General features: G+C 35.1%; 1 long non-coding RNA gene across 1 annotated transcript; it reads left to right on the top strand.

Annotated features, from left to right (window-relative positions):
- The first annotated feature begins 228 nt into the window (after positions 1 to 228).
- On the top strand, positions 229 to 10,573 carry LOC121419406. Its single transcript, XR_005970593.1, has 3 exons — positions 229 to 397; positions 2,583 to 2,774; positions 6,164 to 10,573. It is a non-coding gene; the product is annotated as an uncharacterized LOC121419406 (long non-coding RNA).
- The last annotated feature ends 1,483 nt before the right edge of the window (positions 10,574 to 12,056 follow it).

Raw genomic sequence — 12,056 nt, 5'->3', positions numbered from 1 at the left:
ACTGTGCAAATTGCATGCGGTGGTGGACTCGCCTGTGTCGCACGCTGCATGCAACCAGCGACGTGTGTAGACTCTTCACTAGTCGCTTTTTGGCTACTTTTCCGGAAAATGCCTTCGCCAGGGTGTAAAACGGAAACGCGCGTGCCGTATACGGTATATAGATAGAGAGCGCCATCTATCTAAAGGTAAACACGTCGTCAGCTAGCTCGCTAGCTAGCAAAAATAAATCTACTCAGCGATTAAATTTTGTTTTGCTCTGACTTTCATTGCTGGTTTTGGAATACCTCGAAGTTGTGCCTAACAAACTGAAGTGTTAATTTTTTTACATATTTTACACGCTTGCACTGAACCAAGTGACACTTATAATTAGGTTCAACGGTTTATTCAGCTGTAAAGTGTAAGTATCATTCCATTTCGACAACGGACGCCTCTGACTGAGTCTGACGGAGTCTGGACCGAGTCTGGCCTCGGTGATCTAGTCCCACACACGATGATTGTTGTTACGCTTATTTATTTTAGGTCTAACGTTACAGTTTATAATTAGGTTAGTATTTTGAAGTAAGTCCATTATTTAAAACACCATGATGGTAATAATTTTGAGGACTCTATTCGTGTCTGTTCTTATTTTCTTTTATTGTATTGACTATTGTAACTGAGGAATAGGATTTTCAAAAAATGGACTTGTGTGGGCTTTTTGATATTTAATTTGAGTTGCATGCTTGACTTGAAGCCGTTCTCATTAATAACTTGTAATTGTAACTAGCTTTCTAAAACTAGTTTTCTGGAAACCAGTTTGGAATATCGCTTTTCTAGCATTCCCACTTGATCATGCGAAAGTGGTTTTCAAAATCACTTAACGTAAAGCGATCTTGTTGCTATGGAAACGCTCTCTCAGTGGTGTGACGCATTCATGCGAATTTCAAAACTGCGGCGTAGGCATTCTTTCTACTCCTGTCGTGTGGAGTAGTGTGCTCAAAATGTGCAAAGATCGCTTCCTGAAGATCAGTTTAACAAGGCAAAGCGATCTTGAAATCTACATCATGAGGTGGTTTCCTTTACCAGTTTGGAAGGTCGCTTCCAGGCCAAGAACACTTTGACCGTTCTCACTGCATGTTAAACTAGTTTCGACTTAACTAGTTTCCAGTAAACTAGTTTCAGGAAGGTAGTGAGAACGGTATCTTTGTGGTTTACTTGGTAGTAAACTCTAAGACCAAGTTTCCCATATGTCATGACTGAAGTACAACAGACACTGTTGTTAACTGCACTGTCTTCCACTCTTCTAGCCTAGGAGGCATCATGACTTCAATTCCATGGATGAAAGATGATGATGCACAGCATTTGTATAGTGCCATATATCTGTCAAAGACATTCAAAGGTGCATTGGAGGAGCCAGCCAATCTGGGTCGCCAAGAAGGGCACGCACACAAAACTGTGACCCGCAGGTCTCTCCTCCCGATAACTGGTTGGGGAATGCAGGTGGACCACTACACCAGGGTTTCCCCCTACTCTTATTCGAATAGTGCAGTGGGTTCTTAACTTGCAAAGGTGGTGATTCTCCTCTACACGGGGCCTCCATTTAACATCCTATCCGAGGGACGGAGTGTTTTCCACTGTAACACAGCCTGCATCTATGAAACAGGGCTTGGAGAGACGTTTACACACAACGCACTGGCTTTAGTCATCCACCAGGGGTGGACTTGAACCCACGATCTTTGGTTCAACGGGCAGACGCTTTACCGACTGAGCCAACTTCACTCTCTAAAAGCTGCCAGAGTAGTCAGACTTTCAAGCACCATTGTACCAAATCCATAGAATGATAGATATTTAATAAAAAAAATTACCTAATTGTGATATATCTGCAGTTCTAATTTCACCTCAAAGAGTTCACATTTTTTTCAAACAAAAAAATAATAAAATCACTAGATATAAAAATTATAAAATTACCTTGATGATAAGCCTTTTCTTCATCATTCTGTGCATTTGTGTGTTACCGCTGACTTTCTACAAATGCACCACTCTGTAGATGTGCTATTGTTGCCTAGATCTGGTCAATACTGTGTTATGTTTCGACCTCGTTTGGTACCAATTGTTTTATACAACAAAGTCAAAACAAAGCATTATTGATCTGTGTGTTATACCTTACCGCTGTAGGAGGAGGAGATAGAGAAGAAGCAGAAGAAGAAGATGAGGAAGAGAAGAAGGAGGAAGAGAAGGAGGAGGGAGGAAAAGAAGAAGGGGGAGGGAAGAGGAGATAATTTTTTATCCTGCAAAGTTACAACCTGTTAGATTCTAGGACCTGTTTCTCATATTTCCCTTCCCTGCCTGTGGCCTGTGTAAAAAAATATGTAACTTGCAGATTTGACAATAAGGAAGTTTTCAATGTTCGTAAGAACAATGATGATTCTACATGTTCATGGAGGAATCACATTTTGTTTCACTTTATATTCATAATGAAATAAATGAAATTGATGAACACTTCATTTTGAATACGTGCAAAAGAAATCAGTTCTCTAATTTACTTACTTACATGCAATCATAACTCTTTGTAAGATGGGGCCCATTGTTTTGTATTTCCTATGCAGTAAGATGGGTAACTGTTTATCAGGTGGAGAGCCTACACACAGAAGGAGTGGTGGTGGTGGGAATGGTGGTGCTAAACAAACTAAGATTCGTACACACATGCTCTTTCCACCAAAGACATCTTCTGGTGCCAGTCCAAGATCATCACCACAGTCACCAAGGAAACTCTGATGGTGTTCTAGCAAAATTTAAAGGTAAGAATCCATTTTCTTTGTAAATTTTTATTAGATTATGACATTGAAATAGGCAATGATACTTGATTAAAGACCAAGTCCACCCCAGTAAAAAGTGGATTTGAATTAAATAAAAATGAGAAAAATAAAACAAGCATAATGCTGGAAATTACATCAAAATTGAATCTGAAAAGAAATAAGAAAGTCAAAACATTTAAAGGTTTTTCCTTATTTTCACAAAACAATTGTGATTATGCTCATCATGGTTTGTATGTAGGGGAACCAAAGACATACATGTAACCCACTCAGTCTTTTTTATTTTTTGTATTTGCAAAAATAAGATTTTTTCTCTCCTGATTATACTTTGCAACAAAGTTTGATTCCTCCATGCACACATGGAATTGCCATATTTTTATCTCGCCTGCATAGTAGAGCGAGGCGCCGCTTTTCCAGCAGCGGCGTTGTCAACATTGAAATCTTACCAAGGTTAAGTTTTTGAAATGTCATCGTAACTTAGAAAGTAAATGGACCTAGTTCATGAAACTTAGACATAAGGGTAATCAAGTATTACTGAACACTCTGCCTGACTTTCAGGTCACATGGACAAGGTACATGTAAAAGGTCATATAGGGTCAATGAACTTAGACCATGTTGGAGGAATCAATATCAAAATTTTATCCAAGGTTAAGTTTTTGAAATGTTGTCATAACGTATGGACCTAATTCATGAAACTTAGGCATAAGGGTAATGGTGTATCACTGAAGATCAAGGTCATATGATCAAGGTCAAATGTCACTTCGGGTCAACAAACTTTGGCCATGTTGGGGGTATTTGTGGAATTGTCATCACAACTTTAATTTATGGATCTAGTTCAAGAAACTTAGACATAAGAGCAATCAAGTATCCCTGAACATTCTGTGCGAGACTCAGGTCACATGACCAAGGTCAAATGTCATTTAGGGTCAACAAACTTTGGTAATGCTGGAGGTATTTGTGGAATTGTCCTAACTTTTAAAGTTTATGGACCGACATGTAGTTACATGGACATACACATGTAAGAGCAACCATGTATCCCTAAATATCCTGAGCATGTTTCAGGTCACATGACCAAGATCAAAGGTCATTTAAGATCAATGAACTTTGGCCATGTTGGGTTTATGTATTTGTTAAATTGGCATCACACCTTCAAAAATGGATGGATCTGCATGTAGTTCATGAAACATAGATGTAAGGGTAATCAAGTATGAATGATTGTTTTGCACAATTCTTACATATAGGTCACATTATCATGGTCAAAAGTCATTTTGGGTCAATTGACTAGTATTTTATCATCATTATAATGTTTTGTTTTTGTCTCGCCCACCAGAGGTGAAGGCGAGACTTAGGGATCCAAATGTCGTAGATGTGGTAGATGGACTTAGGGGACGTGCATCTTATGCTACAGTGGGAGGTCACATGGTAAGGTCAAAGGTAATTTTCAGGTCAACGTTAAAGTTAACATGCAAGACTCTCTTATGACACCTAACTCCGCAACTGTAAGTCACTTTTCAACCAAACTTGGTTGGTAGATGGACTTAGGGGACGTTCATCTTATGCTGCAGTCAGAGCTCACATTGTAAAGTCAAAGGTCATTTTCAGGTCAACGTTAAAGTTTACATGCAAGACTCTCTTATGACACCTAACTCCGCAACCGTAAGTCACTTTTCAACCAGACTTGGATGGTAGATGGACTTGGGGGACCTGCATGTTAGGCTGCAGTGGGAGGTCACATGGTAAGGTCGAAGGTAATTTTCAGGTCATCGTTAAAGTTTCCATGCAAGACTCTCTTATAACACCTATCTCCGCAACCGTAAGTCACTTTTCAACCAAACTTGGACGGAAGATGGACTTAGGGGACGTGCATCTTATGCTGCAGTCGAAGGTCACATGGTAAGGTCAAAGGTCATCTTCAGGTCAACATTAAATTTTACGTGCAAGGCTTTTATGACAAGTGTTATTCCAATAATTCCATCCCAGTCATTTTACACTAAAGTTTCGTTACAATTCTGTTGCATGCCCTAGCAAATCACGATATTTCTGGTTATTTTCATAAGTGGGCGAGACACAAAATTGCTTTTGCCTTGTGTGAATAATTATTAAATAGCTGTTTTCAAAAACAGAATGCTGCTATATCAAATCACGTATTCAGGTGAGACTGCCAGACGTGTTCCATTTGTTGTATTGGGATTCACTGAAGAGCCTCCATATTGAAATACTGAAATATTGGAAAATTCATATGAAAATTGAAATCTAAAAAAAAAAAATAGTGACTTATGTGACATAGCCATACACCAGACATATTAGGGGCAAAGAATACTACACGTAAGCCCTTGCTTACTATCAATCCTCATGTACAATTTATTGTCACTTTGTTTTGCATTGGAGTATTCATTGAGATAGTTTGGGTGTATAGGTGAAGACTGATGTATGCATGTACATGTAGAAATAGTGGTGCTGATCCGATATTAGGAAATTGATGGAAAGAGGAGAAGATGAAGAGGAAGACAATCCACACATGATTAGATCAGTTCATTCACTTTTAACTGGATAAGTATGAAAAGACAGATATATTTATATATGTTCAATATCTGAAACACTTCTCCAGAGTCCATTGTTTTATGGTTGATCAAAGATATCTGACACAGCTACATGGTAGTATGTACAGTACACCCCCCCCCCCCCATCCTTCTTCACATTTCATTTTTAGGACAGGAAGAATGACTCTGATTTGTGCTACATGAATTGATTTTCCTTTAGTTCAGCTATGATTTTAATTCTTTTAATGGATTACCTGAAAATTTCTATCTAGATTTACATCCAACTTTTAGTAGAGTGAAGGAGTCAACCACCATTTCTATGACTGATTCGGTGATTCCCTTTTATTGTGTAACTATTCTATTTGTTGTTCATGCTACATGTATTCCAATTAAATATGATCCATTGTGCCATTGCCAGTACTAATGTCTATATTCTGTTGAAATATACTGGCACTGAACATATGATACTTTTTAGTTGATAAAACAGTGATTAGATTTTAGATTCTTTGATGGTATCAGGCTTAATATTAGTTTTGCTCTATCGCATGGGAATATGAAAGATGAATTAAATGGGTAGGAAGGATGGTATAATGCTGCTGATTTAGGGGGGTTTTTTAGGGAAAGATGCAGCAAATCTTTGACCTCTCATTTATACTTGAATTTTTCTTTCTCTGAATATTGTAAACAGAAAATGAATAAAGTAACCTGATACAATAAATTTATATATTTTCACTCGATGGCAAGAGCACTGACAATTATCACTTTAACTGTGTCAAAATCAATATAATATAAAACAAAATTTAAATGTATTTGCTGCTTGCTTTCATCATACAGATCTAAGCTTGCTGCTTGTAGCTATATGCTTCTACAGCTACTATAGGATACATTGGATAGAAGCAAATTTACCAATTACTTCATCTGAAGAATAAAAGAGGAAAATTCAATGTGGTAAGTCTGTAGCTCATTGACAACAAGCAGTGGAAATGTGTCATCACCATGGCAACAATAATTGAACAACTCATGCGAATAGTTTACACTCTTGGTCTTCAATTCTGATATTACTCTGTTTATAAGGAGTGTATTCTTCAGGGAGTCGCTGTGGAGCAACCTAAAAGTCATGAACAAAAACACAAAACATACGGTAATAATGCATAGATTGAAATATGTACATGCATATCTGGAGTGTACAGAAATGTAATGTATCCCATTAGTCATTTTGTGTTTTATTTGAATTTAAATGTTACGCAAATAACTTATGATAATTAATGTTAGAAGAGTAGCTTCCAATCTGTGTTTGTAGTATAATGTGCATTAAATTTATTTGTTTTGTATATCAGAGCAATAATGAATGGAAGGCAGCTTTAAAGAGAAACTATGTCCTGTAATTCTCCTTCAAAGCTTTCAATTATAGATAATAATACATGTATATATCCTCTTCATAAATAACAAAGTCTGTTCCAATATAATAGATGAATAACATACAAAATCTCCAGGGATTTTTTCAGTGGTGAAGGTTGTTTTCTGAGAGCAGTCAGTAGTAGCTACAGGTTAGTGAGCATGGTTGTAACTTGAAGCTTGTTATTTCACAGCTTTGAATACTCCAAACTCTGAGGCCAGAATTCACAAAGGTGATTTTGAAGACCATCGGTTGAAACCATGGTTTATGCAGAGTTCCTGTATAAATTATGCTCAATTTTCGGCTTTATTTCAGCGTATTTTTAGCTTTCCTCCATACAAAAGTACATGTATGAGAGCTTTTAATTTCAGCTTTTTCCAACACATTTCAGCTGTTTTGAATTGAAAAAAAAGATTGTTATCCGGAATATTTATTAATCCAAAAACTAAATAAGGCTTATGGCTTATCATTCTGAAGAGTTGACAAATAAAAAATAATGTAAGCTTTGTATCTTTAGTTCATTAATTTGTTATTTTGGCAGTAATGTGCCTAATTTTATTTTTGTACTTATTGTCAGTTGATGGATATTATGAGAGAGGCAGTGTGCTTTTTCGAAAAAAAAAATTGAAATGACCAAAAAATTACCATCCATTTACGTTCCATTGAAAAGTGTAATATTGGGAAATTTATGGAGAATCATTTGTAACATAACATATCTTATTCATAAGAGTGTGGAATAGTGTACAGGTTTATATTCATCAAGTAAAGTATATATTTCAATAATTTACCTTGTCCATTGTAAGCTTGCTATACCTTAATTCTGAGATATTGTAAAAAAAAAATAATTGAATGAAATCCAGTAATTAGATTCATGTGTATTTTTAGGTTATTTGTGATTGTTCGTTTTACCTGTAACCTTTGAAAATAGAAGTCTTTGGTTTATAATTTACCTAACATTCCTAACACTATTACATATTCTTGGACTTGACTTACATGTAATAATTCTGACAATTTCCTTCTACAGTATGAAATTCAATTCGTATTTGCATTAACATTCATTGTGTGTATATGCATACATTCACTTCATGTATGAGAGTGGTTAATACCTGTAATGCTGTAAAGGGACATTTTGGATTAATATCAAACCTATTATTATCTAATCCATTGGTGGTGTGTGCATGCCTTGATATGTGAAGAATATTATCCTAAAGGAGCTAAATCCATTTTAATAATATTTACCTTAATTCATCACCTTCATTATACTATCATGGAATTAATATCACAATAGATTTTGAATTATTATTAAATCAGATGTACCTTTCAAACCCATCATTATCTCTTTTTCAAAGAAACCGGACAAAACACTTACAAGCCTGGATAAAATCTATAGGCTTTAATAGGCTATAGACTAGTTATATTTTTGAAATCATAATTTCAATTCAGACATCTCAAAAAAGGGTATTTTCCTTGATGAGCCATATACCAATAAGGGCTTATTTATCATTCTCCGTCTCAATGCGCTTGCTTAAAGTTCCTTTTCCCGGACATATCTGTTCTTATTGTTGGATGTGTCATGTTTATTTGATGAGTATTGTTTCAAATCTTGAATCAAATATTGTAGTGGTGACAAAGAAAAACTGAGATCAAATTGTGAAAAGGTGCACAATTCTACAGAAAACAGAGAAAGAAAAACATTCCTTCAAGAAATCAAATGGTGTACTCTGCTGCCATGTTGTTTTAGTCGTAATTCATTAATATATTTTTTTTATTAAATCTAGCATGTGTATATTTTATATATTTGTATTGAAAGCAGTACTATTATTTAAGAATTTGTTTGTTTTTAGTCTTTGATTTTTTTTGGCATGGAATTTACTTTATGCCATTTGACCACCCCGTGGACCGATATGGGTTAAAACTTGGTATTCAGACCTCTTTTTTCAAAAGAAAAATCTACATTTGCTACTCTTGATCAAGGTTTACATGTTCGATTATACTTGGGTAATGAAAATCAACTAGAAGAGCTTTCCTAACTTGTAAAGCCATTTTGGCTCAAGATGAATTGGCTAGGTGTGTGAGAAAATATGTATGATACTGAACTCAAATTATGTTCACTTGGTTTGATAAATGTTATATTTCAGGAATTGTTCAAAACTCTGTCTTTGATTGAAATTTGTGATATAATGGCAAATAAGTTGAATAGTAAATAATTGTTTAAAGACTGCTACAAGAATTCACACTTTTTTCAGTGCTACATGTACAAATGTTAATATTTCTTTGTATCAAAAACTGATCAGTGAACACTGCAGGTTTCCATGAATTCCATCCAAAATGAACTACTAGTATTAGTATATGACGTTTATTATTTGACTAGTATAAGGCAACGACTTGTAATCTGGCTACGGTGCTGTTTTCAAGTTGGGCATCCCTGATATTGGGAGCAAATTTATACTACATATTGACTGTTGACTCTTGGTTCAATGATTAATGTATTGATGGCAGACTGCTGTCTTCAAGTTTGAAGACAGCTCTAGTTGTTTTTCTGCAACTCAATTTGTTGTCAATTACTGGAATCTCAGTAATGGATGTGTAATATGAAAAACAATCTGTGGTCATGATCCAGTGTACATGGTGAAGATCTGCCCAAATGGTATAACTGTAATGCTTGAGTGAATTATCATTTAGAATTACCCCAGCCATGTCCGCGCCCATGAATTTCTAGACTATTATTTAACCTGCATGTAGTCAATTCATTGTAGTGATTATATCTAAAGTGGTTGTTTTCTCAAATTTGTCGATATTACTGTTATTTTGATATTTTTTATTTCTTATTTTGTATTATCTCATTTTATGAATTAATATATATATTTTTATCATAATTGATTTGTAGTACATGAAGGGTTGTAAACTAAAATTTGAGTTATCCTGGATAATTCCAGCAGAATCAATTTGTTGTCAACCAATATAATTTTCCAATGATACTCTACATGTACATTGGCCATGTCTGCATAATAGGCTTCATGTATGCTGCCAGGAGAGAAGATAATCTGTAATTTCACGTACATTTTGGCATTCATGTGATTTCTTATCACTACTTCATGTTTTGAAGTGTTTGTCATGTTATTTTCATTTGTAATCTACAACCACTTCAAGTAAAGTAGGAACATGTATATGCAGAGATATGTTTTTATGAAAAGAAAGTTAATCAAATTTGAAATACGCAGCTTGTGGTTTACATGTATTTGATCAATACGTTTCATTTTATTATTATCAATTTTTGTGTAATGTTAATTCAGAATACTTCTTAAATCTTGTATTGGTACATGAATTTAATATGTCCTAAGCAATCTACACAATATATACTATTTAGTTTAGACGCTATAAATTTAGAAGAATGCTTGCCTTTTATATTTTCCAAAGAATCTGTTGTTGGTTCACATGGTATTTTTATTCTATTTTGACGTGTCGTAAACACTTTCAAAAAGTGTACATTAACTATAAGATGTTGACGATGCTTACTTTATATATATATATTTGTTTGTACATCCTATATTTCATTTTAAGTAAGAATCCTTGCTTTTTCTTAATTTATGTTGTGAACATTGCCAGATATATTTTAAAGAAAATAAAAACGCTCAATAGTAGAAGGTGTGTAATGTATTCATGCAGGTGTGATATATTTATCTTACCGGAACAAAAATTAAATTTATGTATAAACTTGGGATTTAAATTCCATCTTCCAATTTAGATGTGCTAACAATGCGATATATTAATAGTTAAATATTATTACTGACAACATGATGTATTTAGAACAATATTCCATTTATTAAATAATAATGTTTAAAAAAGAACATACGAAAGAAATGCGTTTCTTTTTTTATCGTTTAAAATGTAATGTGTCACCAATACGATGTGTGCTGTGAGCTGCTTCATGTGTGTGAGTCTGTGGTTGTTGTGTGCGTGTGTGTGTGTTTTTTTTTGGGGGGGTGAGCGTGTGCGTACATTTTTTGTTATGGGTGTGTGCTTTCATTATTATCCTTTTAAAATTATTTTTGTGTTTATCCTATACCCACCCACCTCCCCCCCCCACACACACACACGCGCGCAACGCACTGCACGGTAGGCTGCATCTACCCCTCGATACTCGTTGAAAAGACCCTGCTTTGAGTAATTTTCATGGACGTCATTTGATGACGTAAATCTTGAAATACATCCAATTATGTTCATGGCCACGGAAATTTCCGTGGATCATGGCACGTGCACTGAACATCAAAATGTACTAAACTGGCTCAAAAAATTGAACCAGTTTGTAGAATGTAGGTAAAAACTTATTGTATTTACGCTGTGAAATTGACTTGTTTCTTTGTTGATCTCTGCTTTAATATACATGATTTTAAAAAAAGGTTTTAGATTTAAGTGCCATTGCAGATCTCCATCCCCCTCCCCTTCTACGACTCTTTCTCTCTCTCTCATCGTGAGCCCCCCCCCAAAAAAAAAATAAATAAATAAAAAATCTTGTCTTTTGTATGTTTTGTCACTCATTTCTCAATCTATACCTGATTTGCACAGAGCCGACAAATGAAACATAGTGTTGATAAATTATGAGATAAAGTGTGAGATTTCATGCAGGAATAATTATATTTTAAGTTGGTGAGAGAGAAACGGAGGGTGTTCGTGTTGTGTGTGTCGGTCCCATCATTGAGCAAAATAAATGTAGCCTATGCATGGGAAACTCCCCCTGACCACTACTAAAACCCCAAATCAGACACCCCTTTTACTCTACCACCCCCCCCCCCCCACATTCCTTATCACAATAAAGATTCTTCATTCATCCTTCGCTCATGTGTGCAATTATAATTTGCTTCTACCATTGGTACTAATGAAAAGCAGGGTCTTATATTTTCATGCAATCTGCACTTTGCACTTGGTAACAAGTGCTCATAAATTTCCGCTATATACAGTGCGTCCCAGAAATAAAACGAAACTGAAAATCATCGATTGTGACTTAATCAAAATTATGATTGGTGAATGACAGGTCATTGTAAAGGTCTGACGCAACTTACGAGTCACTCAATTATGCTCAAAATTAATATGGCTGGTGGTATCTGAATGACAGTCCTCGAAAGTTTAGAAAAACAATTTCGTAAGGTGTTTCACGGATTACATACAATAACAATGATGTGGGTAACAAAATACCTTATATGGCTTATCGTCAACAAAACGGAATGATGAGTATTTAACATAATTATTGAAATTTAAGCATTATAAAACAGATCTTAGTGATTCTTTGATAATTATCTTTGAGGTATTAAAAAGCAAATAATTTTATGGAAC

Source organism: Lytechinus variegatus, chromosome 7, assembly GCF_018143015.1.
Source record: "Lytechinus variegatus isolate NC3 chromosome 7, Lvar_3.0, whole genome shotgun sequence".
Lineage (NCBI taxonomy): Eukaryota > Metazoa > Echinodermata > Echinoidea > Temnopleuroida > Toxopneustidae > Lytechinus > Lytechinus variegatus.
This window is presented reverse-complemented; position numbering and strand designations above follow the sequence as displayed.